This window comes from Lissotriton helveticus, chromosome 4_1 (genome assembly GCF_964261635.1).
Source record: "Lissotriton helveticus chromosome 4_1, aLisHel1.1, whole genome shotgun sequence".
NCBI classification, from domain to species: domain Eukaryota; kingdom Metazoa; phylum Chordata; class Amphibia; order Caudata; family Salamandridae; genus Lissotriton; species Lissotriton helveticus.
Genome location: NC_136063.1, coordinates 880,466,110 through 880,491,154, shown reverse-complemented (window position 1 = coordinate 880,491,154; position 25,045 = coordinate 880,466,110).

Genomic DNA, 25,045 nt, shown 5'->3' with positions numbered 1-25,045 from the left:
CATGTCTTAACTGAAGATCAATATGGCTTCAGGAAGGACATAGGAACCATGGAACAATGTATTAATCTCCATCTTATAGTAAGTAAATATAAACTAGCAAAGCAGGGATTTATCCATCCCTGCTTTGCAGATCTTTTTAGCGCCTTTGATTTAGTGAATCACACAGTCCTATGGAAACCTTGCTATATATGGGAGCCCCAATGGATATAGTTGCTCACTTATCACAAATGTATTCTTCAATTACCTCACGCATGAGATTTGGTTTCGGGGAGGATGTATCACTAGGTTTAGTGTTAAAGGGGGCTAAGGCAGGGATATGTGATGGCCTCAACCCTTTTTGCTCTATATGTAAATGGGATTGATAAAGAGATTCAAGCTTTAGATGCAGATGCACCCAGAATTGGTTCACTTATTACACCCGTGCTTCTATATTCGGACTATACAGTGTTAATGTCTGGAACAGCAAACGGTCTTCAAAAACTGATTGATGGCTTCATCGTATTGATGGAGCAGAAAGATTTAACATTGAATGTATCCAAGACTTATATGTGTGGATCAGCAGAGCCAATAAGAAACCACACTAAGTCAGGGGTCACAAACTACTAGAAGTTGAAATATTTTCCTATTTTGGTATACTTTTTTCAAGTTCTGGCTCCTGTAACCCTCACTTAGAACTAGCTAAATTAAAGTTTGCAAGATCTATTGATGCCTTGTTCCTGTTCCAATGCTTCAACTCTATAGGAACACATGTATTCCAATAGCTATGTATGGAGAAACTCTTTTGGGGATAGAGGGAATACAATGCTACAAACCCAGGAGAACTCTTTCTTGGCTAGGCTTCTTGCTGTACCACATACTATACCTTCCATAATCACCCATAGTGAATTAGATATAACTTTTAATTCAGGATATAATTGATTTTTGTGTGATAACTGGCTGGTACAACATTTGGAGCCTAACAGCATGTCATTTTCTAGAGAAGTTATAAATGAACTTCTTGACCTTGTGCATTATAACAAAATTCCCTGGTTAGCTCATGTTGATAGGTGAATCCAGGAAATTGATGTGGATCTCAAAATTAAGAATCCAACAAATATTAAAGTTTGGAACGAAGGAGATTAAAGCCATTATCATGAACAAACGAGTAGCCAAGAGAGAAACCAAGGAAAGACAGACATTTCTGGCTGGGCCTATACAACCTGGGCTGTAGGGAAATCTTGTAATGGTTTCTGATATCCTAAAAAGACTTATCTTAAAAAGGCTCCATCTAGGCATTGTACACCATCTTGTAGCCATCCTGAAAAAAAGATGTGTGGTACAATCGACTCCCCAGATGCCCCTGTGACGGAGTCTGTTCTCATACATCAATGCGCTGTCTTATTCTGTAGATTTTACAGTACACTCAGGAAACATGTACTGCATCCAGTATGACAATCTAAACATTTTATAGTACATCAGGAAGCCTACGTTTTTATGCAGCCTTGAGTCCAACGCACTTTGTTTTGCTGTTTCATTATTTATTTGGGGGGGCTATAACTGAAAGGAAAACACTATTTTCGTATGATAAACTGGTATATGATTACGAATACTTTATTAGAAAATACCATTCTCTCACTTTTAAGAAATGTGAATACCTTCTTTTTATTACATGTTTTTTCACTGGATTTTATTCATGTTTTAATGATGTTTTTATGAATGTATTTGATTATGCTTGCTTTCATGATTATCAAATTTGAAATTGAATAAAGCTGATTTGACTTTGACTACCTGAAGTGACCGAAAGCCAATTGCCCTCATGTGTCTCCTTCCTAGAACAATGAATCCCACAAACCCTGGGTATCAAATTTGAGAGGCCATTCGAAATCGAGGGGCTCGCAGAGTGCCTACTAGAGCTACCTCAGGCTCAGGAACCCCCCGCACGCTCATCCTCAGACCACTTCCATTCTAGCACTCTGAGACTATCCTGTCACACATGAGAAAATCAAAATCGTTAATATGGAATGACAACAATATCAGAATATCCCAGGACTATGCTAAAGAGACGGTTTTCAGTGGGAAAGGCTTCTTAGCCCTGCTGAATTCACTCATTGTTCTGAACATCACCTTCTCCTTCACCAGCCAAGACAGATTCAAAATCATCAAAATGGGGAAGACTTTTATTTTTGATGACCCCACTGAACTTGAATCTTATATCCAAAATCAGCAACAATGAGACATGTCCTCCTGACATATCATCCTGATTGGATCAGTGCAACGATCATTTGGTGACCGTTCAGGGATGCTCCACGCCCAATCAGAATGTAGTCGCTATATTCTCTTGATGTATTGTTTTGTAGATGATGTATCTGATACTATTAAGGTGCTCACGGCCCAATAAGTATGCTAACCATACAGCCCACAGAGATACACCCCCAGGACTCCAATGCTTTGGCTTACATGTAAACATGTCAACTCTCATCACTACCCTCACACACACACAACTTCATGAAACCGTGATTTTACCCTTCACATCCATATTTCTCACAGCAGGACATGCCCTAGCTCACTCCTACACCCTTGTATGACAAATACTCATTTTCTTTAGGGTCAATAAAGAGCCACACCAGCAAAGACCACCGTCATTTTTACATTCTCTCTCACACTACCATACACTAAAAGAGTCTCATACCATAATTTACTTGTTCTCGTTTCCCTACACATCCTTTCCATGCTACCACTACGCTCTTACCTACTCCCATACCTTACCATACATATACTCGGACAGTATCACAATTGGACTCAGATGCTTACAAGTGACTGGACACCCCTGCAGTTCCGATGACATATGGGGCAACACCCATTGCATTCAAGCACAGTGATGTGATCTAAGCGGAGATTCAGCCTTAGTTAACATTCCCTCCAATCCTCAATTCTGACAATGCATCAGTCATTTTTTACATGTTCTGTAAGATGGCTTGCCTTTTTATTAACCAATTGAGGTGATTGTGGAAAATGGTATGAGATTTTACCATGTTCCTAAAGGTTTCATAACCGTTATTTAACTGTCTTGCTGTGCATGTTATATCATCCCTTACACTGCCATGTAGGCAAAGTTAGTTGTATTTAACACACAAACTCCGAATCGTGGCTTAGTTAGTTAACAAACACAATCTCCAATCACGAAACATATGCCTTAATGTGTACTCCAACTAGGTTATTCAGTTCACTTGTTCATACATTTAAAATGTTCCATATGGCTGCCTAACTCTTAGTTATGCATTGGCAGTCTATCGGAACCCACAGAACCCAAGCGTACTAAAGATATCTGCCATATCTGCTTCTCAAGACCACCACGCCTCTAAATGTTTCAGAATTCCCCAGGAATTCGTGCCCAACCCTATACATAGACACCAAAACAAATGGTCTGACTCCTGTCTTAGGGAATGCTACTCTCACCTAACCAAAGACAATTGGCAACTAGTTTAGAAGTGTGATACTAAGCTTAAAATCTCCATCTCATACTTCAATTTAAATATTGGTTACTACACATATCCTTCTAGACCCCAGAAAAACTGTTCAAATTGAGCCTATTAAACTCAAACAAATGCTAGTGCTGCTCTTCCGAGGTTGGCGACCTCGAGTACATAATTTTGTACTGCCCCTTGCTATGCTCCCACTGGGAAGACATTACAACACCATACAAGTATCTTCCACTGTGAAGTGACTCTTGACCCAGTGCTAATCTACCAGGACCATTGGGCTCTCCCCAATTACCCACCACTCAATACAATAGAACTTCTAGTAACAGATTTACTTCTTAAGCTGGGTGTCAAAACACTCCTTTGCGATTGGAAAGACTTCAAATCTCTTACTTACCACATTTGGTGGGCCTGGGTATTCTTCCTCAGAAGTTCGGACAGCACTATCCTCAATCAAAACTTTAACCATGGCAAATTGAGACTGCTTTGGTCACCCTTGGGTGCTCAGATACAAACCAACACTACCTTCAATAAAGTCACTGATCTATGAAATCCTGGCTAATTAATCTCCCTGTTCAACGAAATACTTGGAATATATTGATTGGGCAATGTTTATTATTTTTACGAGGTTGGATGATAAAAGTGAAGCAGATGTCTTAAAGGATATCTTAGATGGAGCATGGATGATGGAACCCTAAACACCAATGAGAGCTAGAATAATTAAAAACAAACAAGAGTGAAATGTAAATCAACCCAAGGTTTAATTGACTTATCAACTTAAGCCTTTGATTGCCCTTAAGTAGTGTATATGTAAATATGTGTTGATGAAATGGCCCAAATGAGCTGTCATGACGTATATATACCTTATCAGTGGGACTGTTGTAAGACAATGGTACAGAAAGCCTGTAGAAAAAAGATTTTTGCTGATACCTTATGCTCTTCCCCACAATACGTTTATCTGTTTGCCATAGTCTTTATATAATGATCTATGAAGTCCACACACCAAATTGTATGTGCCACAAGACATGCACTACAGGGTAGATAACCTCATAAAGTGTTCCTATTATCATTACCATTTACAAATGTCCCTAGTGGATGATGTGTGACTGGTTGGTTGATGACAATGAACAGAGAATAGTAGAGAACCTCAAGCTTGAGGTCTACTACCATTCAAATGTCCACACTTAGTAGTTTGGCCTTTCTGCCTTTCAGTGTGTGTGTGTGTGTGTGTGTGTGTGTGTGTGTGTGTGTGTGCATGCTTGTGTTCGTATGTATGTATTGTTAACTGGCCCATTCATACCTTTGATTAAAAAAAATCAAAATTAAAGAGAAAATAAGGTTGTTCCAGCATGTTGTAGCACTTACTGCTTTTAGTCATTAGGTGCCTCATCCTTATCAAATAGGGTTTCTTTAAAAACTATAAGTAGATTTTGGAGTACGAGTACGACTTCCTGAAAACGCGGTGGAGCAATGAATACAACTCCTCTTACATCCCTTGTGACTGCTACCTGCATAAATAGAAGCTATGTAAAGCACATCCAGGAGAAGGAGCAAGCAAATATTCATCAGACACCTGCTTTTTTTACTCCAGAGACTGTAAGCTGCTTGAGTGACTGACAAGCAGTTGTGAGGGAAGAGATTTAGGATAATATAAAATGTTTGGAATGACCAGCCCATTTCTGGCCAGCTAGACCGACCTATAATGAAGAAAAAGTATTAAACTGCAATTATAAACAGCTGTGTTGACCCACAGATGGCGCTCTTTTCTTTTCAGTCGAACAGTGAAACCATGGGTCATGGACTAACCCTCTTGGCTGTGACGATCCCTTCCACTAGCCTATTTTGAGATACAAATTTATTAAGGTACACAATCTATGGGGCATGGGAAAAGGTAAACTAAAAATATCAGCTTGTTGCCCCAAATGTTTGTTAATTCATTACTTAGACCTAAGCAGAACTCTGAGTGAAGGGGAGGAATTAAACTGTTGATTACTTTATTTAGTTAAACAGGTTCAGTTCTCTGAATCCTTTTGACTTTCACAGATGGAGAGACTAACAGGGTGTTTTGATCCTGGTTAACCAGGGACCAAGATTGATTTAATTCAGGGCAAAGCAGCAAGACAACTTGCTGCACTATGTCAAATGGAGAGAGCAGGAACGCGACATATTTACTAACAAATGGTGCATCAGTCGTAGCCGGCATGACTCGCGGGTGGGAGGTCGTGCGGGGAGGGGGGTCGCATGGGGGGCAGGTCTAATGTAATAATTTAAAAACATTTTTACCTTATCTTCCTGCCGACCGGGTTCTGCGTCTTCTCTGCTACCATCCTGATCTCCTGACCCTGGCAGAAAGCAGGCAGGCAGACAGACTCCCAGTCCCACCCCTAAGCCAATCACAACGCTGATTGGTCGGGACACATCCCAACCTGGGGCTAATGGCCCAGGCATGTTCTCCATGTAGGCTGCATTGCAGCCTGCATGTAGAAGGGGAGAGTGTGCATGACTGGTTTGTTCGGCCCCAGAGGACCTACCAAACCAGTCATGCACACTCAGGAGTGGGCAGAGCACTCCTTCCCTGCCTAGCGCTGCACACAGAGCAGCCCCGCCCACCTGCCCCCCCACAACCAAACCCTTCTGATTTCTCACAGTGTGAGAAGCAGAAATATAAAATGGTAGCTATCACCATTTTATGGTTTTGCTTCTCGCACTGCAAGAAAGCAGTGGGGCGTTGCTCCTCCGCCCTAGTGGAGGAGTCACTCCTGTGGTGCATTCCTGCCTGCTCTCTTGCTGCGCTGGTGCAGTTGTGGTTGCCAAGCACCAACGCAGACACCCATGTGGCATTGTGCATGGGTGCCTGTGTAAGGGACACCTTCCTGCACAAAAACAATGCGTGGAGGATTTTCTTTTTTTTGTACTGAAGAAGGCATCACACTTAGTAAAAGGAAAGAATGAGGAGAAATAAAGCTATTTCTCCTTGTTGCACCTCTGTCTGGAAGTCATACAGTTTTGATACATTACCAGGCTTACTTGTCTTGGTAAATATGGGAATGTGCCAAAATACATGAGTGGATATGTGGGAACACCCACTCTTCACCCATGCAGTGCCTCCCCAGTACAGAGCAACGCAAGGCAGCGACTTGCCCTGCCTTGCATTACTCCAAATTACAAAGCCAGGCATGGCCATGCAAGGTGGTCTAAGCATGGCTTGGTAAATGTGACTCAAGGATTGAATTGCTCTTCCATCTCCCTGTGTGACACAAGGTCAACACAATCCGTTGATACATCTAGGCCCTTTTGCTAATTTTGCTTAACTCCCTTGATCATCAAGACAACAGACACTATTGTGGAAGAAAGGAGTAATACATATTGCTATACCCTCGTCTGTCAAAATTAACTTGTACATGGACAAATAAACACATTAATAATATGGAATTCTGAAGCCATTGTAAAGTGCTCACAATCCTTGTCACCTCAATGTTTCTTGTTTTTTACTTCATCTCCACTGAAAAACATGTTATTTTCCTTTATTTGCACCCATAAAGGACAATATACTCCATGATAAAGCCTTGACTGTTCGACCACAAATATCAAGGGAGTAGTCAAGAAAACAATGGAGTCTCTGCTAAGCTTTTTATGCAATACGGTTTCTAGCCCTGGACTCGTGCGAACAACGAAAATACCAGTCCCTGATATTAGAACTCACTTGCCGAGAGGGGAAACAAAATGGTGTGTTTGTCAGGATTCACTAATGATCCAGAATTCTTAACACAAAAAACTTTTATAATGCAAAAAAGTCCTGTTATATACCTGAAGAGGAAAGTTGATGAGGATCAAATTCAAGAAATTAGACATGGCCCTCCTCCTCAGACACATGTCCTTAGCAGAAATGAGGGAGCAGTGTTATTTTCAGGATTGCATGTATGGCATTGGCAGATGAAATGGCTACACATTTACTTACTGTTTGAATATCAGATGGAGGCTAGAGATTCTCCTGCAGAAAGAGTGAGGTACCCGAGCCAACTGACCACACTTACAGTTTCCAACCAATAAACACCTCAGTGTCGGACACTACCATATTTTTACCACCTCATCACCCGTAGCAGAATCCCAAACCATTCAAAGTAAGCAAGTGTGGCCAAGCCTATTTAAGGCCGGGCAGTTCGAGGCGCAACAGTAGGTGGAGCATTGACAATGAGAAGGACTGACCAATCAAACCTGAAAAAAGAAAGGGGAACAGGACAAATAAATTGTTGATGTGGAATGACAGAGAGAAAAAGAAAAAGAAACTGGAAGCATGAGAGTGTATTAAAACGTTAATATATGCAAGAGACGGTTACTGAAGGCTAAAGACAATAAACGAATTCAGTGAAATCCACTGAATGAGAGGGATTCCCATTGTGTGCCAGGGATGGTCACACAATGTACAATATGACCAGCACATGCTATGGGTGGTAATCTAAGCCGGTGACACCTGTAGAATACTAGTGATCACAAACTGGTGCTATGAACATTCGACTTTTTGCTAAGTATGATCATTGTATTTCAAGTCTGACCCTTGAAAATCAAGGACAACCAATACCGGCAAGTGGGACGCCCTGAATAGTAAGGATTGACTCCAGACACTATGGGTACAAGCATGTTACTAGGGATGGCCAATATATTGCAGATATGGTCAGAAGATCATAGAGTATGTTATCATGTATTTATTTATGCGTTTTTATATAGCGCGGACTTTACCCGAAGGTGTCAGAGCGCTTCACAATAGGAACAGAACTGAAACATGAGAACATTACAAGTGAACAAATTACAAAAGCAAAAGTTACATTACATGAGGCAAAAGTGACAATCGTAAGCAAACAAAATACAAGAGGTAGCAAACGGTGCATTACAGGAGGAAAAAGTGACGTGTGCAGGTTACAAATGCGTACAAAGTACAAGTAGAGGTATAATACTGCAATAAATGGAGGACACTCAAACACAAGAACAAACGTTACGTAGGCAATGGTGGCACTTGTGCAAGTATCGAAAGCAAACAAAATAAAAAAGGTAGGAAACAGTGTGTTAGGTGTGCATGTTACAAAAAAGTACCAAACACAGGTAAAAGGGTATTACTGCAATAAATGGCAGTCTCTCACACCACACAAACACACTGGGAAGGCACTTCCATAGTCATGGAGAATAGAAATTTTCTATACTAAAGGGTCTTCCTTCAGTTAATAGTGAGGGCATGAATTAACTTTGGAAGTGTCTTTGAAGGAGGAGAACTTTGAGGTCAGTTTTGAAGGCCTGGGAGGAGGTGGTGGTCCGGAGCTGAGGCGGAAGTGAGTTCCAGATTCTCACTGCGTTGCCTGAAAAGGATTGGGCCATCGATCTTTCCTTCTTGAAAGTGGGAGGTTCAAGCAGTAGATTTTCCGCATTTCATGATGGTCTAGAGCCTCCAGAGAGTTTCCGTTTATTCGCCAGATAGCGAGGAGAGGAGGAGTGCAAGGCTTTGTGGGTGATGCAAGCAGTCTTGTAGATAGATCTTGCCTCGATGGAAAGCCAGCGGAGGGTGGATAGCATGGGTGTGATATGGTCGCTTCTTTTGGCCCCATAAATGAAACGAGCTGTTGAATGGAGAACAGACTTAAGGGGGGACAGGTGGGATTTGGAGAGGCCAGTGAGAAGAGAATTGCAGTAATCCAGTCTGGAGAGGACCAGCGATTGGACCAGGGTTTTAAGGTCATGCTCCAGGAAGAAGCGACAAATCCCCCAGAGAAGGCACAGTTGGTATCGAGCAGACTTTGCAATTGAATTAATGTGGGAGAGTAGATTGAGTTTTTTGTCGAGTATGACACCATGGGATTTTTTGCGCTGTCGACAATGATGGGTTTATTGTCCAGTAGATTCATCTGGTCCATCCATGATTGAACCAGGGGAAGAGAAAGTGAGGAGGAGAGGAGGAGGAATTCAGTTTTGCAGGGATTCAGAATCAGTTGATGTGTTGACATCCAGTTTTGAATGGAGTCCAGAGTAGAGCTTAGGACGGAGAGATCGTGAGTGGAGGCAACCTTGAGGTAGATTTGAGTGTCGTCTGCGTAGAGATGATAGCGGACCCCGGATTTACTTAGGAGATTTCCCAGTGGTTCCAAATAGATATTGAACAATGTGGGTGCTAGTATAGAGCCTTGAGGAACACCTCGACCCACCACCAAAGGCGATGACAGACTGTCCGCTATTTTGATCATTTGGGATCTATCAGAGAGGAAGGAAGCAAACCATTTAAGCACAGTTCCCTCCATGCCCATTCTCTGTTGAAGAGTGTTGAGGAGGGTGTTGTGATTGACAGTGTCAAAGGCTGCAGAAAGGTCAAGGGGAATTAGAAGACAAGACCCCCCCCGAAACGAGTATCCGCAGCGCGTCATCAATCACTTTCAGCAGGGCTGTTTCATTGCTGCAGTTTTGGATGAAGCCTGACTGAATATTGTCAAGAAGATCATTGTCCTTGATATGACAAGAGAGCTGTTTTACAACACATCTTTCTGTGATCTTCGAAAGAAAGGGTAGGTTAGTGATGGGGCGGAAGTTGTTGAGGTCATTCTCATCAGCAGTGGGTTTTTTTAAGCAGAGGGGTGACCTGCCCAGTTTTGAAGGGAACAGGAAGGGAGCCTTGACAGAGGGAGAGGTTGACCAGAGTGGTCCAATAGGGAAGAGAATGGGTATGGAAGTCAATGGCAATGGCACTAGGGATGGGTTCCATAGAATAGTTGGATGGCTTTGTTTTGAGGATGCAATTGAGGAGGACATCTTCAGAGATGGGGTCGAAGTTCTGCCAAATGGTTAGTGATTTGCGCTCCTCTGGGGGGGTATGATGAACGACCTGATCCACAAGTGATTTCCCTTTTTCATCAAAGAATACAGCGACATCCGCAGCTTTCTTTGTAGAATCCTCCAACTTGGAGGTTGGGGAGAGCAGTTAGTATTCTTGAGGAGATCAAATAGTTTTTTGGGTCTATTTTTGGCTGAGTCAAGGAGGGTTCTGAAGTGTGATGCTTATTGCTTTCCCAAGGAAGATGTGCTTGTGGTACTTGGATCTTGCTGAATGAAGCGTGGCCAAATTATCGGTGGAGGGCGCTTGCCTCCATTGTTTCTCCAGGAGTCTTAGGTGCTTCCTTTCTTCATAGAGGGATTTGTTGAACCAAGGTACTGAGGGAATGGGCCTTTTCTTTTTGCTTTGGAGAGGAGCGACGTTATTGATTTCGACTGCTAGGACTGAGAGGCATAGGGAGGTGAGATCGTCAACATCTAGGTTCGGTTCAAGCTTTGGAAGTGACAGCAAAGCTGATTCACAGAGGGAAACGGTGTCAATATTTTTAGTGTCACGAAACCAGGAGGTAGCCCTCTTAGGTTGGCCAAGTGTTAAAGAGTGTGCTAGGTGAAGAGAGAATGGGATGAGGAGGTGGTCACACCAGTCTACGTGAATAGGAGTAGAGATAGAAAGCATGCCTGCTTTAGAAATAACAAGGTCCAGGATTGAGCCCTTAGAGTGTGTTGATTCTGTGCAGTGTTGGATAACATCGTTTGTAGAGAGGAAGGTGGCCAGCAAGTTCGTGGAAGAGTCTTGCAGAGAGCCCCAGTGGAGATTGAAGTCACCCACGAAGATCTGATTGTCACTTTGCGAGTATTCGTCACTGATGAAGTCAGTGAGTTCCTCCATAAACGAAGGGCCGCTACGAGGTGGGCGGTAAATGACAAGGAATCTGAGGGGTGAGCGGTGGTGTAGTTGAAGCTCAAGAGATAGACATTCAAAAGTGCGGAAGGCGCTGATGGGAGAAGCCTTAAGTTGAAGGGAGTTTCTAAAGATGACTGCAACACCTCCCCCAACTTTGATAGGTCTGTCATTCCTAAAAATAGAATAGCCTGTGGGTGATAGGAGATCAAACATAGAGTGAGAGGTATCGTTGAACCAGGTCTCTGTTAGGAAGAACATGTCAATATTGTGAAAAGTGATGGTATCAGAGATTTCGAGTTTGTGTTTTATTGCAGATCTGCAGTTGTGGAGCAGACATCGCAGCTCTGTCAAGACTGTTTTGGTGACGGGGGCACTTGGGCTAAGAAGGGTGATAGGGATATTGTACTTATACGGGGGTGCACGGGAGGGTTTAGGTGGATGCTTGGTTCTGACAGAAGAGATGGTCGGAATAGTGTAGATAGTTGGGTTACTCGGAGATGCAAGTTGAAGAAGGGTGGCATTCAAGGGCTTGTGTGAGTGAACGATGTTTGCAGACGACAGGTTATGCTTGGCTACGACGTGGTGAGGGGGCGAGGTGCATCTCGTGGGAAGATGAGAGTTTTCAAAGGAGTTGAGGTGAATGTGAAAGTGGAAATATTGGAGCTTAAAAGTTAAATGGAAGCTACAAGCTGGGAAATGGAGGTGATGAGAGAGCCTAGATTATTTTCAAGAGAGAGTGGGGCAGAACACGGAAGGTTGGGTGTCTCGATGGCAGAAGGAGGGGGTGAAATTGGTGGCAGAAGGCAGGGAAAGGTGGGGGGACAGGAGGAGAGTTGGGGTATAGGGTTCATAGGTGGGGAAAGGTGGAGGTTGAGAGCGGGGGTTGGTGTATCAGAGGTGAAGGGAGAGTTGTCTTTGTTGGCGTTGCACGAAGGAAAGGAATTAGGGACATATTTAGGGGGAGATGGGTGTGGACCACGGCGGTGGAGGAGAGGGAGAGGGGAGGACTAAGAGGTGTCAAAGGAGTGTAGGAGGTTAGGGGGGAAAAGAGGGGAGGTGGTTGGAGAGGTCCTGTTGGCTAAGAGAGGTGGCTGTGAGGGAACGGGCATCTGGCAGAGTGAGGGGGGTTGGGAGAAGGGGAAGTTGAAGAAAGGAAATGGTTCTGCTGGGCCCGATGGGGGGAGATGGAAAGAGTTACTAAGGGGGAAAGGGGGCGGTGCACAGCATTGCTGGCGGAGTGGGGGGAAGGAGAGAGGTGAAATGGGAATGTGGAGAAATCAGGGTAAGAAGCGAGGGGAGGAGGGGGTAGAGAAGAGGGGGAGAGGAAGGAATAGGGGGAGCATAATGAAAGTTAGCAGGGGGGGAGGTTGGAGGAGGGGTGGACTAAAAAAGGGAGTAGCAGGAAGGAATAGGGGGGAGGAGAAGAGATTGGAGTACCGGGACGGTGCAGAATGGACGAGGAGCGTATTAGCTAGTGGTATGGCTGCCGTGATGAAGGGGGGGCATACTGTGAAGTGGGAGGAAAGGGAGAGGAGGGCACATGGGAGGGGGAGGGAAGAGGGCCAACCTGTGCCTGCCGAGGGTGCAGCCTATTGGAGTGTAGGGGGTTCAGGGGAGGATAAAGGGAGTAATGGGTGGAGCAAGATGGAGAGTCAGGGGAAAACCCGGTCGCAGAGGAGGGGAGTAGGGAGGGGAAGAGGTGGTCAAAGAGAGAGAGACAGGTGTCTTTGCCTTGGATCATGACAGTGCCGTTGTTATAGATTGAGATGGTGAGGGAGCCGTTGAAATACGCAGAGGGGGAAATCTTTAGTTGTTTCCCATGAGGGATAGAGGAGGAGGAGGAGGTGACGTTAAGGGAATTATATAAGCTGGTGGACCAAGAGGGGGTATCATGAGTAAAGAAAATGAAATCGTTTTTGCGCCTCCTAAAACGACCATTGTAAAATGGATCAGCAAAAAGGGAATCAGGTAAACTTTCAATAGTGTTATGCTTCAATGGTTTTACTGAAGCTTTAGTCTGGCCGGGAGGATAAATGATTTTGTAGCAGTTTATTCCAGCCTTAACTCGAGTGGTGGCCATGTTGGGGAAATGAGTAGAAGGAGTGCGGGGGGATGCGAGAAGGGTGTTACTTGAAAAGCGGTGGTGAGGAGAAGTATAAGGACTAAAAGGGAACACATATTCCAGATGTCGGATGAGGAAATCTGTACTGTACACAGTATTGATCACCATATGTTAGTGATGGCGCATATATATCTTTGATGCTATTCTGTGCCAGACCTATCCATTACATTATGGGGATGTCAACTGAAAATATATATGTCCTCCACTTACCTTGAATGACCACCATATGTGAGGTGGCCTGAGATGTCCATCAGATCTGATGTTCAGTCGAAATGAGTCAAACATGGCAGGAAGGGACATTATGTAGCTTATGCAGTCCATATGCCTTTTAACACAGAAAGGCACTATATGACAAAAATAATCAGCATGTGCAAGGGATAATTAAAATGTAGCAGGATGGCTACCATGATCTAGAAATGGCCAGCACTTGCCAGGATCACCTAGCTGCAAGTAAGCACCCTACTCCCAGACATAAACATCAGTAAACACACGTACACAATCCACACTCAGCAGACATGCAGATGAAGACACACATGACCACCGAATTGCATGCCCTGGCATGCATTTAGGTATAACACATAGACATATGCGCGGACACTCTCTCCTATGGTATGTGCACGCACACACACACACTCATAGAGACACACAGTCACCCATACACGTGCCTTTTTTGCACTGATCATTGGTGTAATTTGAGGATTTACTAGATAGATATTCTAATTGAAACGTTATACGTATTGCAAGTGAGAGCCAAGAAAAAGTACAGAAAACAGGTGTGAAAAATTCACATTCCATGGCTACCACAATGAGGCATGTGGCAAGATGAAGCACAAGCTGCAAGGGATTAAGCATACATTTAGAGAATCCACGTATATAGCACTCTTACCTGAAGGATATCAAAACTGGAAACTTTATTAAGATGCTGAAATAATTGGAATGATGAAAAAACTGCTAACGCTGATGAAAAGAAAGTTGCAACTGAGCTTAATGAGTTAAGAGATGCATTCCCTCAGAGACAACCTGGAATCTAATAAGAATCCTATGGAGGGTGTTAATTTAACTAGGGCCAGGAGAATGCTGTGTTAACACAATGCAAACACCAAAGTTTGAACAGTAAATCCAAAATCACTGGGAGGAACAACAGATTCTTAATCTTCCCAGAGCTGGAGTTTAAGCTGTTCAGAATCACAGATACCTCAATCAGGAAATAAAGCTTTTCATCAGCTATGAAAATAGCAAACCATGGGGCATATTACCAACGTTAAGCGATATTTATCGCTAACGATGCTTAGCAACGAATTTTTTAACGCTAAGCATCGTCAGAAATTATCGCAGATAAACCTTGCTATTATCAAGGTTTACCGCAAATGCGATAAAAAACGGCCGCAATGCATGAATATCGCTGAAAAGTCAGCGATATTCATGCATTACCGAGCTAATGCTCTTAGCCATTTTATCCACCTCCCATTGGATAACATGGCTAAGAACTGCTCAGGGCAGGTGTTAGTTTTTGGAGATATTCGCGCTTAGCGCGAATATCTCCAAAAGTTGGTAATAGGAGATAGCGATGTTAGCGACTGTTTCCAGTCGCTAACATCTTGGCACGCCCACTTTGCATGTCATTAGTGATAAATATCACTGACATGCAAAGTGGGGCCCAAGATGGTCGCTATCTCCTACTAGCTGTCGCTAACTGGTGTTAGCGACAGCTAGGTAATAGGGAGATAATTTTATCTCCGCTTTCTTGGCTTTTAAAGCCAAAAAAGCGGAGATAAACCCCCTTGATAATATGCCCCCATATTACATTAAGACAACCGGGAAAAGCCTTCATAAAGCGCTCCGAATAGCACGAAATGCGTAAAAATTTGGTGAATGTAATTTTGTATATGTATCTAGATCGTGATGCAATAAATATAGCGTGAATATTACAGCATGTGTCCCCTTTGATTCAGTGGAGAAGAAACATAACATAAAATGCACAATGATATTGTTACATCACGTGTTCAAATTTACACACGCAATAATGTTCGCTACATTCACAATTATCGTTAGGTCAAAGCGCGATAAAGAAGTGCAATATGTTTTTTTAGGGGTCAGTGCACACATATAGTACGGTAACTCTAATGTTACAGTCTCGTGGCACCACCCAGTGAGTTAGCGGAGGGCAGCACACCGCAGCTTACAACTGTACAGAGGTCTTTTTGTGGGGTTATTTGGAACCTTATGTGCAGTGCTTTAAATGGAAATAAATAAGTGCAGGTCCTCACCAAATTAAGATATGGACTGGGGGATGGGGTTTGGGGGTGGGGCTACAGAGGCGGGGCTACGGGCAGTGCTATGGGACCCAGCCAGGACACACATTTAATTTAACTGAGATTTAATTGGTGTGCAGATCTGTATAATGATACTACAGCATTTTCAGTTCATCTCGGGTATTCCTTTTCCCTTATACGTACAAAAAGGTACATTTAATATTAAAGTGGGCTTCTCATAGTGCAACACCTAAATCGTATATGAGTTGCACAATATATTTTCCTTTAAAGTTTTGGGAAACATTTATCTATGGTTAACCCTCTAGTCTCATTTCCACCTAGCAGACATCATCCAGCCCCAACCTAGATGGCATAGCTTTGCCTCAAAGCTCCTTACTTGTTCTAAAGTGTGATTCTTTCTTTCTGGAGGAGGGCAAGGTGCTGAAAGCTCGACTCAGTTCCAGGTCCTCTTGCACCCTCAAGTCGAAAATGAACTTAACGTTGATGTTGCATCTGCCTGTCAACCTAACTCTAATCTCATTTGCAAATAATAAAGACAAAATAGTGAACTTTATTGTAATAAAGCAGAGAAAGAAAGATACAGCCTCCTAGAGGCTGAATTGCACAAAGTGAAATCAGAAATTCTGGGAACAATCCCGGCTTCCCCACTGACCAAACTGTGTGATCCCAGACAAATATATTATCTCACTTAGCCTCCATTTTCTTCGTTAACATATATGATACATAGCATATTCAAATGCACAAGTTTCAGATGTGTGCTGTACAATAAAATCTTGTGTTAGATTTAATACACTATAATGTTGCTTCATTCATGAAAAGAAAATAGTCCATACATAATGTACACATCAAAATCACCTTGCTTCCTTGTTCACTAATGGCAGTGATGTTACTGTGAGAGCAAAAAATCCTCTCAATGCTGTGATTTAAGCTTATGCACCAATGTGAAATGCTCCCATGGGATTAAAAAAAAACACTTTCATTTCAGTGGGAATGTTGTCAAGGATCCACTTATGCACAGGTTTTTAAGGCCACGCGAGAATTTGTGGTTTGGCTCTGACTGGGCTCTCCTTGCTTCTAAAAAACAAAATACAGTTGTGCTGAAACTGCGGAGAAAGCAGATCTGCACTGGAGAGAAAGTGGCCTAGCACTTGCAACATGCAGACCCTTTCACATGCGCTTTATGGGCAGACTGTGGTAATGCAAGGCTTCTGGTGCTGGACCCTGCCGACAACAGCACTCATGCAAGACACACCCACAGTGACATAGAAGCACTGGTGCGCGCAGACAGGACATTCAATACGTGTTTTAGAAAATGCTCACGTTCGCTGACATCCACGTTTTTAACCTTGATTCCCACTCTGCTTCTCTGTCACTAACTCCACCTTCGTCCTCAGCCTGGCTCCAAACAAGTGCTGCCCTACTCTGCTATGCCAGCAGGAAAGCCTTCTTTGATGCAGTGTCATGAGACATGGCTGTTAGAAAGCCCTGCAGTGCTCACGCACCTACTGTGCTATTGATTCCAAAGAACCTGGGGGGACCCTGTGTCAATAATGTCAGCGTGACTCCGTCCCCTCCTAAACTCCCTGCCAGCCCTGCATAAATGGATATGGGCCACTGCTCAATTAGCACCTTGAAAGGGTAGATTAGCACTCGATTATCAGATTGCTTCAACAAAACCGCCGACTCGCCTTCTCTGTCACGCTTCTTTTTGTAAATCACAAATGTCAGATTTTGAATTGCTGGCACATGAGTACCGGTACGCTGTTTGGACAAGGAGAAGTTCCAGTACTCAAACGTAGAAAATGTAGAAGTGCCGGTACTAAGTACCGGCCAATTTAAAGCACTGCTTATGTGCAATTACACCATTTTTTCTGTGTATTGCTCCTGTGGTGGTGGTGGGTGAAATGTTACCCAACAAAGTCCTTGACTCTGCTGACCGGGGGCTGTGGTGGTGAGGCAACTTGTGCAGTGGCAGCTCGCACAGGTAACGCTGTGGGGCAGTGGGGTAGGGTGGGCGGGCCTGGGTGGAGGGATAGAGGAGAGTGACCTACAATGGGAAAGTGGAGAGTAAGGAAATAAATAAATAAAACCACTTCCTTTGCGCTCGCAGCATCGCCGACTAAGTGATGCTGCAAGTGCAGTATTTTTATTTATGTATTTTCTTACTCTCCACTTTCCGTTCGTATGTCACACTCCACTACCCCCACCCAGCCCCGCCCACCCCACTGCCCCACAGCATTACCTGTGCCAGCCGCCACTGTCGCAATTTGCATAATTGCAGTGGCAATGGGCTCAAACATCCCCGTGGACTCAGGTCATTGCTGCTGCATGTCCTCGTGTAGCTGTAGATATACCGTGATGGGCATCTCTCATGATCAGTGGCATAGCATCGGCCCCCGCAGCCCACACGATGCGGGGGGGCAAGCTCCAGCCCTCAGCACAGCATCATGACCGGAGAGCTCCTGATTGAGTCTGGAGGGGCCCCTCCTTGTTCGGTGCAGAGGGGCCCCTCCAGTATCGTTGCACCACTGCTCATGATATTGTATTCCACTTCAGTATCCACATGGGACTTTGTGAGCTTACTGTGGGGTTAGGTGATATTATCAAAGGCATGAATGTCAATGACACACATGTATGTTGTACTTATATGATATTCAATTTAACACCCTCATATGTAAAGGCAGTATATTGCTATGCATACATTTAACAGTGTCATATATGTTAGGAGTGTGCACGATACCTGATAGCATTGTGTGACAGTCATGCTACATAAAATTACATAAAAACGCTGCTGGTAGCCTTATGAGATTTCAAGATGAGTGTTAGCAAGAGGTGCTTCTTGTGATAGACTGACACAATCACATGAAGACATGGAGATTTGGAGACTGGCTGAAAGTGATGCAAAGCCTTAGATACAGGAATAGATGGAGAAATTAACAGAGAGAAGCAGAAACATGAAGACAGGGAGACATAGGGATTGAGAAAAAGGATTGGAGAAATATGATAGGAGCGAGGCAGGGACATAGGGACAAGGAGCCAGTGAGACATGAGAGGGAGGCAGTATTACAGAGAATCAAGTGCATCATGGCAAAAATGTAAAAAAACAGCAAAACGGGAAGGATGCCGGGATAAGCAGACTGGGAGAAATTGTAGAGGAAAAAGGGGACTTAGAAACTGCATAGATTGCTGGTTGGTCTGCCTGACCATACAGCTGCTCTCTTGTAACCCCAATAGATGCATCATCCATGAGTGGATGAGGAGGGTCAGTGTTTACTTGCAAAAGGGGTGGAGAACAGGGATCGAGACATGATTCCTCATCCAACTTAGACATGGCAGCTGTCACTGACATCCTCATCACCTTTTTCTTGAGATGATTCTCCACATTCTGATACCTAATATAACTTCCCAACTGTGTATTACAGAGCTCTCAGACCATTCATCAATGACTTTCTGCCATATGTAATGCTTGATAGGTGAGGTAATGTAGTTTGGATCTTATTACTGACAGTTCATGGAGCTTATTTCTATTGTTTATTTTAGTGATTGTACATGGGTATGTGCTAAAGTTCCCTAAATTTGTGGAAACTTAGCTATGCAATATACAAAGTACTGACACATTCTATCTTTTCCTAAAACAATCACCAATGTACAATAATGTTGCAGTGCTCGCATGTGTACAAAGATGTTCATTGCCCTTTGATTTATCACAAGTTCTTTGCTGCTGTAGTAAGTACCCCATATGTAATGTGTGCATACATGTTAGTGTTCAAGACTTGTAATTATGTGATTCTGGGTGATTAACCGCATGCGTGCAGCGGCTATTTTTGCGCTACGGTGCTTTTTTCAAAAAGCCGCGTTACATGACGAGCTGAGCTCGTAATCACCGGCGAGCGGCGCGACTCATGACGAGCTCAGCTCGTCATGAGCGCCGAAGGGGTTAAGATCCTTATACATCTACACTTGTCATAAACATGATTATCTTTGTTTTGGAATATCTGTGTTTTTGGACCTTACAAACATACACAAGGGAGTATGGTTACTCAATGCGGACATTCTGCTCATATATTTTTATTTGGAGGGCACTCTCTGTGGGCCTTATTTAGAAAGATACATTTGATCGTAAATGTAGGCTGAAGAATCTAATTTGCAGGTTTTCTGTACCTACTAGGAATTCACAAAGGAATTCTTGGGAGTTGTAAGCATTTACTGGAGTAAGTTTCTTCAACAGCAGGGGTTTATTTATGAGACCATTGCATCCCAGATGCGTCACTTTTTGTGATGCTCCGGCGGCGCAAACCCTAAAAAATCGTATCCATGAGGCCACGCATGAGACCACTGTGTTGGCTTGCAGTGGCTGCTTCTGTCTTGGGCAGTGAAAGGACTGGACTTTCTGCAACTTATTTTCCTGAGTTTCTCCAAGGGCTTGAAGTAGAGCTTACCCCCTGTTCAAGAAGTCTCTGGAACAGCAAAGACTTCAAGATCATCTGCTACCAGCACTGAGAACTGTGTGTTTTGTGCTGCGACAGAAGGAAAAGCAACTCGACTCCATCAAAAATGCCACTGCCAGCTCCATGACTTGTTGGCACTGCCCTGATTTGCACAGTAAACCTGGTCTCAGCGACTATGCCATCCGCCACCGCCACCGAAACGCTGCTTGCACAGTGACCTGACGGCAACGCTTTTTGTACCGCCTAGCTTTACATCGCCGCTCTAGTATCCCCGATGATGCCGCTCCACACTGACTTTGATGCCTCGCCTTGCACCGTTACCTGGGCGCACTGCTCGTAAGTTCCTCGATGCACCACCTTGTACCACACTGCAGCCTTGGCCCACCGACGCCAGCGACATCGACTTCAGACTGTCTACCGACGACTGCGTTTCAGCGACAATGACGCTGCTGCTTACACCATGACCTGCTAGACCCAACTTTGCACCACAGACCTGCTCTCACTGACGCTGCTGGATGCCGCCAATGAGCTACTGCCTGCACCACGACATGAGGGCAGTATGCAGCACACATAGAAAGAGGAAAAAAGTTATTTGTCCTTGTTACGCCTCACCTCGATAGGTGTACGGTTTTGGCACTTCGCCTGGTTTACATGCTCTTGTAAATCTGGGGTAGCGCCATAATTCATGGGTGTTGCTTGGGAATACCCACTGCAACGCCCATGGAACACGTCCCAACAACAGAGTAAGGCAACCCTGTGATTTGCGCTGCCTTCCCTTACTTCATATCTATGAGGCCATTAAAAGCTACGCAAAGTGACTTTGCATGGCCTCAAAGATATGATATCAAGGTTTGCCCCACTGAAATGTCACAAAAAGTGACACTCCGGTAGCGCAGGGATGATTATAAATATACCCCTCAATCTGTAACAGTATGTTGTAGTAAATACCTCTCAAGGGTCAAGAGGTGGAAAGTTGACATTCCAAGGTGTGGTTTGCTTTGGAAGTTTGGGAATACCCACAAACATGCAAGTTTGTGGGAATTCTCAAACTCCTATTCCCTCTCTTCCTATCCAGGATATGTTGGGAAATGGACTCCAACCAAGAGCTGATGTAACAACCCTTCCAAAATTAAAAGGAGAATGGCTCACCCCCAGCTTTGGTGGTGGTGTAGGAAAAGGTCTTTCTCCAAGGGGAGACATTTTTTCCTGTGCATTTGCCGAGGAAGCTCCATTGATCCTGTGCCGAGTTCCCCACTACTGAGAACTCCACAAAGAGGGGACAGAAGCCCTCCAAAAAGTCACATTCCTTTCCTTGCTTCCCATGCATACTTCTGGGAATGTTTGTGAATAGAAAGAGGATGCTTATAAGGAAGAGTAAATCACCGTCCATACTTTCCCAGTATTTTTGGGTCAATACTGCTGAACGTTTTTACTCTAAACACATGTACATACACATAAACACACACGCTGGAGCACAATAGGAAGTTCTTCAATAGTAACCAAGCATACTGAAATTATAAATTGTATACATCCATATTTTTGTTAGATTATGACTCCTTTGCTTTATTTTGTATACATTCATATTTTTGTTAGATTATGACTCATTTGCTTTATATAACTCTCTCAAATTTCTTTTCAGTATATATATTCATCAGATCACCGTACACCAAGGACAACACTTTTAAAAACATCTCGGTTTGGCAGAGGAATTGAGGTGAAAGCCTATCGAGATGTGATGGCGATAAGAAAGAGAGTTGATGTCACATATCCAGTCTGTATATAACTCCTGTTCTGCTTCAAGGGCAATTGTTTCGACATTCTCATTTTGTGCGTCAATGAAATGTATTCATCCCGCTCAGCAACACAGATGTATTTAATTTTTGCCGCAGAAAATAATTGTTGAATCATTTCTGGCCATAAAATAAGACAGCAGAATTTGATAAATATTCCGGATCGCCTCTTTCATTTATGCATTGGCGTGCAACCTAAATTCGATGCTATTCACCTGAATTATTTATTTGAAGGATTTGACATTCATCTAAATTGAATGATGCAGTCTGATAGTTTAGCTCGAAAGAAGTGAACTTCAATTTGAGTTGGAAATCCTCCATAATATTTTTTTCCCATATTTTGATCCCAAGCAATGGTAGTTTATAAAAGTAATCTTTGTGCTTTTTGTGATAATACTTTTAAACTGATTAGAGTTCTTTCCATGCATATAAATTGATGAATTACTTTCTGACACATCCAATTTATCGTGGCTCAGGTATAAAGCTAAGAGATGTGAATGTCTCTCTCTCCCTGCTCTTGAATCTACATAAAGATTAGTCTTCCAAGCCACGTTATACGGAGTTATCAATCATTCATGCCTGTAAATGTCAAATACAAAGCACACACAGTACAAAAGGATTTAAGTCTTTTTTGTTGTAGAGAACATATATTTTACCACTGCAGGGAAGACAGAAAATATAAACACCGTTTTAGCGAGAAATTCCTGCTCTGCAGTTATTCGGCAGACGGTGCCCGGAATTTCCCCAACATTGAATATGGCTAATGCTGTAACTTAAAACTTATATTTTTGTCTGAATCAAAAAAAAATCAAAAGTGATGATTAGTGCAAAAGTTAGTTAAAACCATATGTCATGTAAGCAGAACATTTTCACAATACACATTGTAAAGTATTTCGTCCTTTTACAATGAAAACTAAATTAACATGTGTGTGCTTTATTATAAGACTCAATTAAACATACGTCGATTAAACATTCTATTACTCAACTAGGTTTGACCCTCACTGAATCTAACATTTTGGGTGTTCATCCTCAAGTTCTAAAATGGGGAGATTGTAGTAAACAACTCAGTACATCGATCCATGTCACTTAGGGCTATATGTATCAAGCAAAATTGCATTCACAAACTCCGAAATTCTGCGAATTTCGGCGTTTGCGGATGCCATTTTGTCAAATGGTATGTATTAAGGCAAAATAAGGAATCGAAAGATTTGCGTGTCCTTATTTTGCGATTGCATTTAGGAAAACGCAAGTTTTGCGATTCCTTAAAAGCAATGTAAGAAGCACCAGAAAAGTGCAATTTGGCCTTAAGGAATCGCAAATTAACACCAACTTCAAGTTGGTGGTAATTTACGATTTCACTTTTTTGCATTTTTCAAAGTGCAATGTGAAGTACATACATGCCCTTATGGCATGTATGTGCACCACATGTGCACCCATGCTTATTTCAAGGGTGTATCAGGGTGTCCTTTTGACACCCCTGCACCCTTGAAATTATTCTCAATTTGCGATTTTCAAATTGCGAATCGCAAATTGAGAATAAATTCCCATTCATTCGAAATGATTGGGAATGTATTCCTTAATTGCGATTCACAATTTGCGAATCGCAATTAAGGAATATTAAGAAATCGCTAAAAAATTGTGATTTTTTACATACATCCCTATTTGCAATTCTCAAATAGCGATTTCTAAAAGATATTGCCTTTACATTGCAGATTCTACTACATTTTTAAGGTTAAAGTCATTAATTAGTACGAAGCAAACTATCAGCAAGTTGTACAGTGTGAGGTCAAAATACCACAACTTGATTACAATCATTTCTATCCCTCAATTTGTTTCTCATTTTTGCCTCTGAAATTCCTCTGTATTTTTGTGTTTTTGGTTCGGTTTCACCTTGCAGTAGCCTAACTGACTTCTCGAAATAAACGTCTAGAGTCCTTCTTGGGTACTTATTTTCTGTGCCCTGACACTGAAACAAATATAACCTGGTCCCTCCATTCACCCTATAGATATTGCAAAAGTAACTCCCTTCAAGCCCTTTCTTGAGGTTGAGGCTTGTGGCTCCTTTTTATAGTTTTGAAGTACAATAGCTGCCCCCAGAGTCTTGCCTGCTGTCATGTCTGAAAAAAAAAATACAATTTGAGCTATTTTTTTATCTTTACTTGTGTTGTGATGACAATAATGAACGCAAACATCAGAAGGAGGAGAGGAATGTCCGTGACCACTTGCATGCTTATTTTATTACAATTATCCTTCTTTGTATGACATCTGATTTGTAAGATGGGGAAAGATACGAAAAGCTGTTGCCCAATGTCAGTCTTCACCTCACCCATTCTTATTCCATCCTTTTGCTTATTTGTCAACATGGCCTGCTGGAGGGGAATACACACTTCCTATCAATGATTTGACCCATCACTTTTTGTGTGTTTGATGTATGCTCTAAGTGGATAGGGTATGCCCAGAGTGGGTCCTGTGGTCACAGTGGCACTAGAACCAATCTATACCCGACTGATTAGCGCTAATCAGGGTGATGCCTGTCTTGCTTTGCCTGTGTTGCGGTTCAACGAGGACCTGCACTGGCAGTTCTGGATGGACTATTTCTAATGAAACAGGGTCAAGACTGACTTGCATATGGTTGGGTCTAAGCTCAAATGGTGTGGTGAGCAAAAGAAAAGTGGTTTAGGATGCTACCCTGAGCATTTGCCAGTGGTTAAACAAAGTGCAAGCATTCCTACCACCAGTGCTTATGTGGTTCATGTGTAAGGTAACACACAAGTCAGAATTCTGATTCTTGTACAAGCCACTTTAGACAGAGATCGCAATTCTGCAGTAAACGTGTAAACAGAGCAATAACATATAAAATGTGGTAAGCAAACTATGACGACCTATAAGGCAACCAGACACACAAAAAGCGATGGAAGAAACAGTTGTAAATAGACAAAGTCACTGGCAATCAGTCTGGATAACATGCCAACCCATTGTTTTTAGCCCACGGTGGTGCTCTAAATACAGGGTCTCCTCATGTAAATCAGTACTGACCCTGCAGCTCCTAGGAAAAGTCCATTCCCAAGTGCCAGTAGAGAACTCCTCCAGAATGGAAAATAAAAAATCCCTACACCAATTTCGACTGTGTTATTCCTCAGCAGTGAGGTACAACTTGGATGCTACAGCACAGCGAGCTAGGGACCAATGTCTTTGCTTGCCTTGGCCAGGTAGGACATTATCACAAATAACTTGATAGCAGAA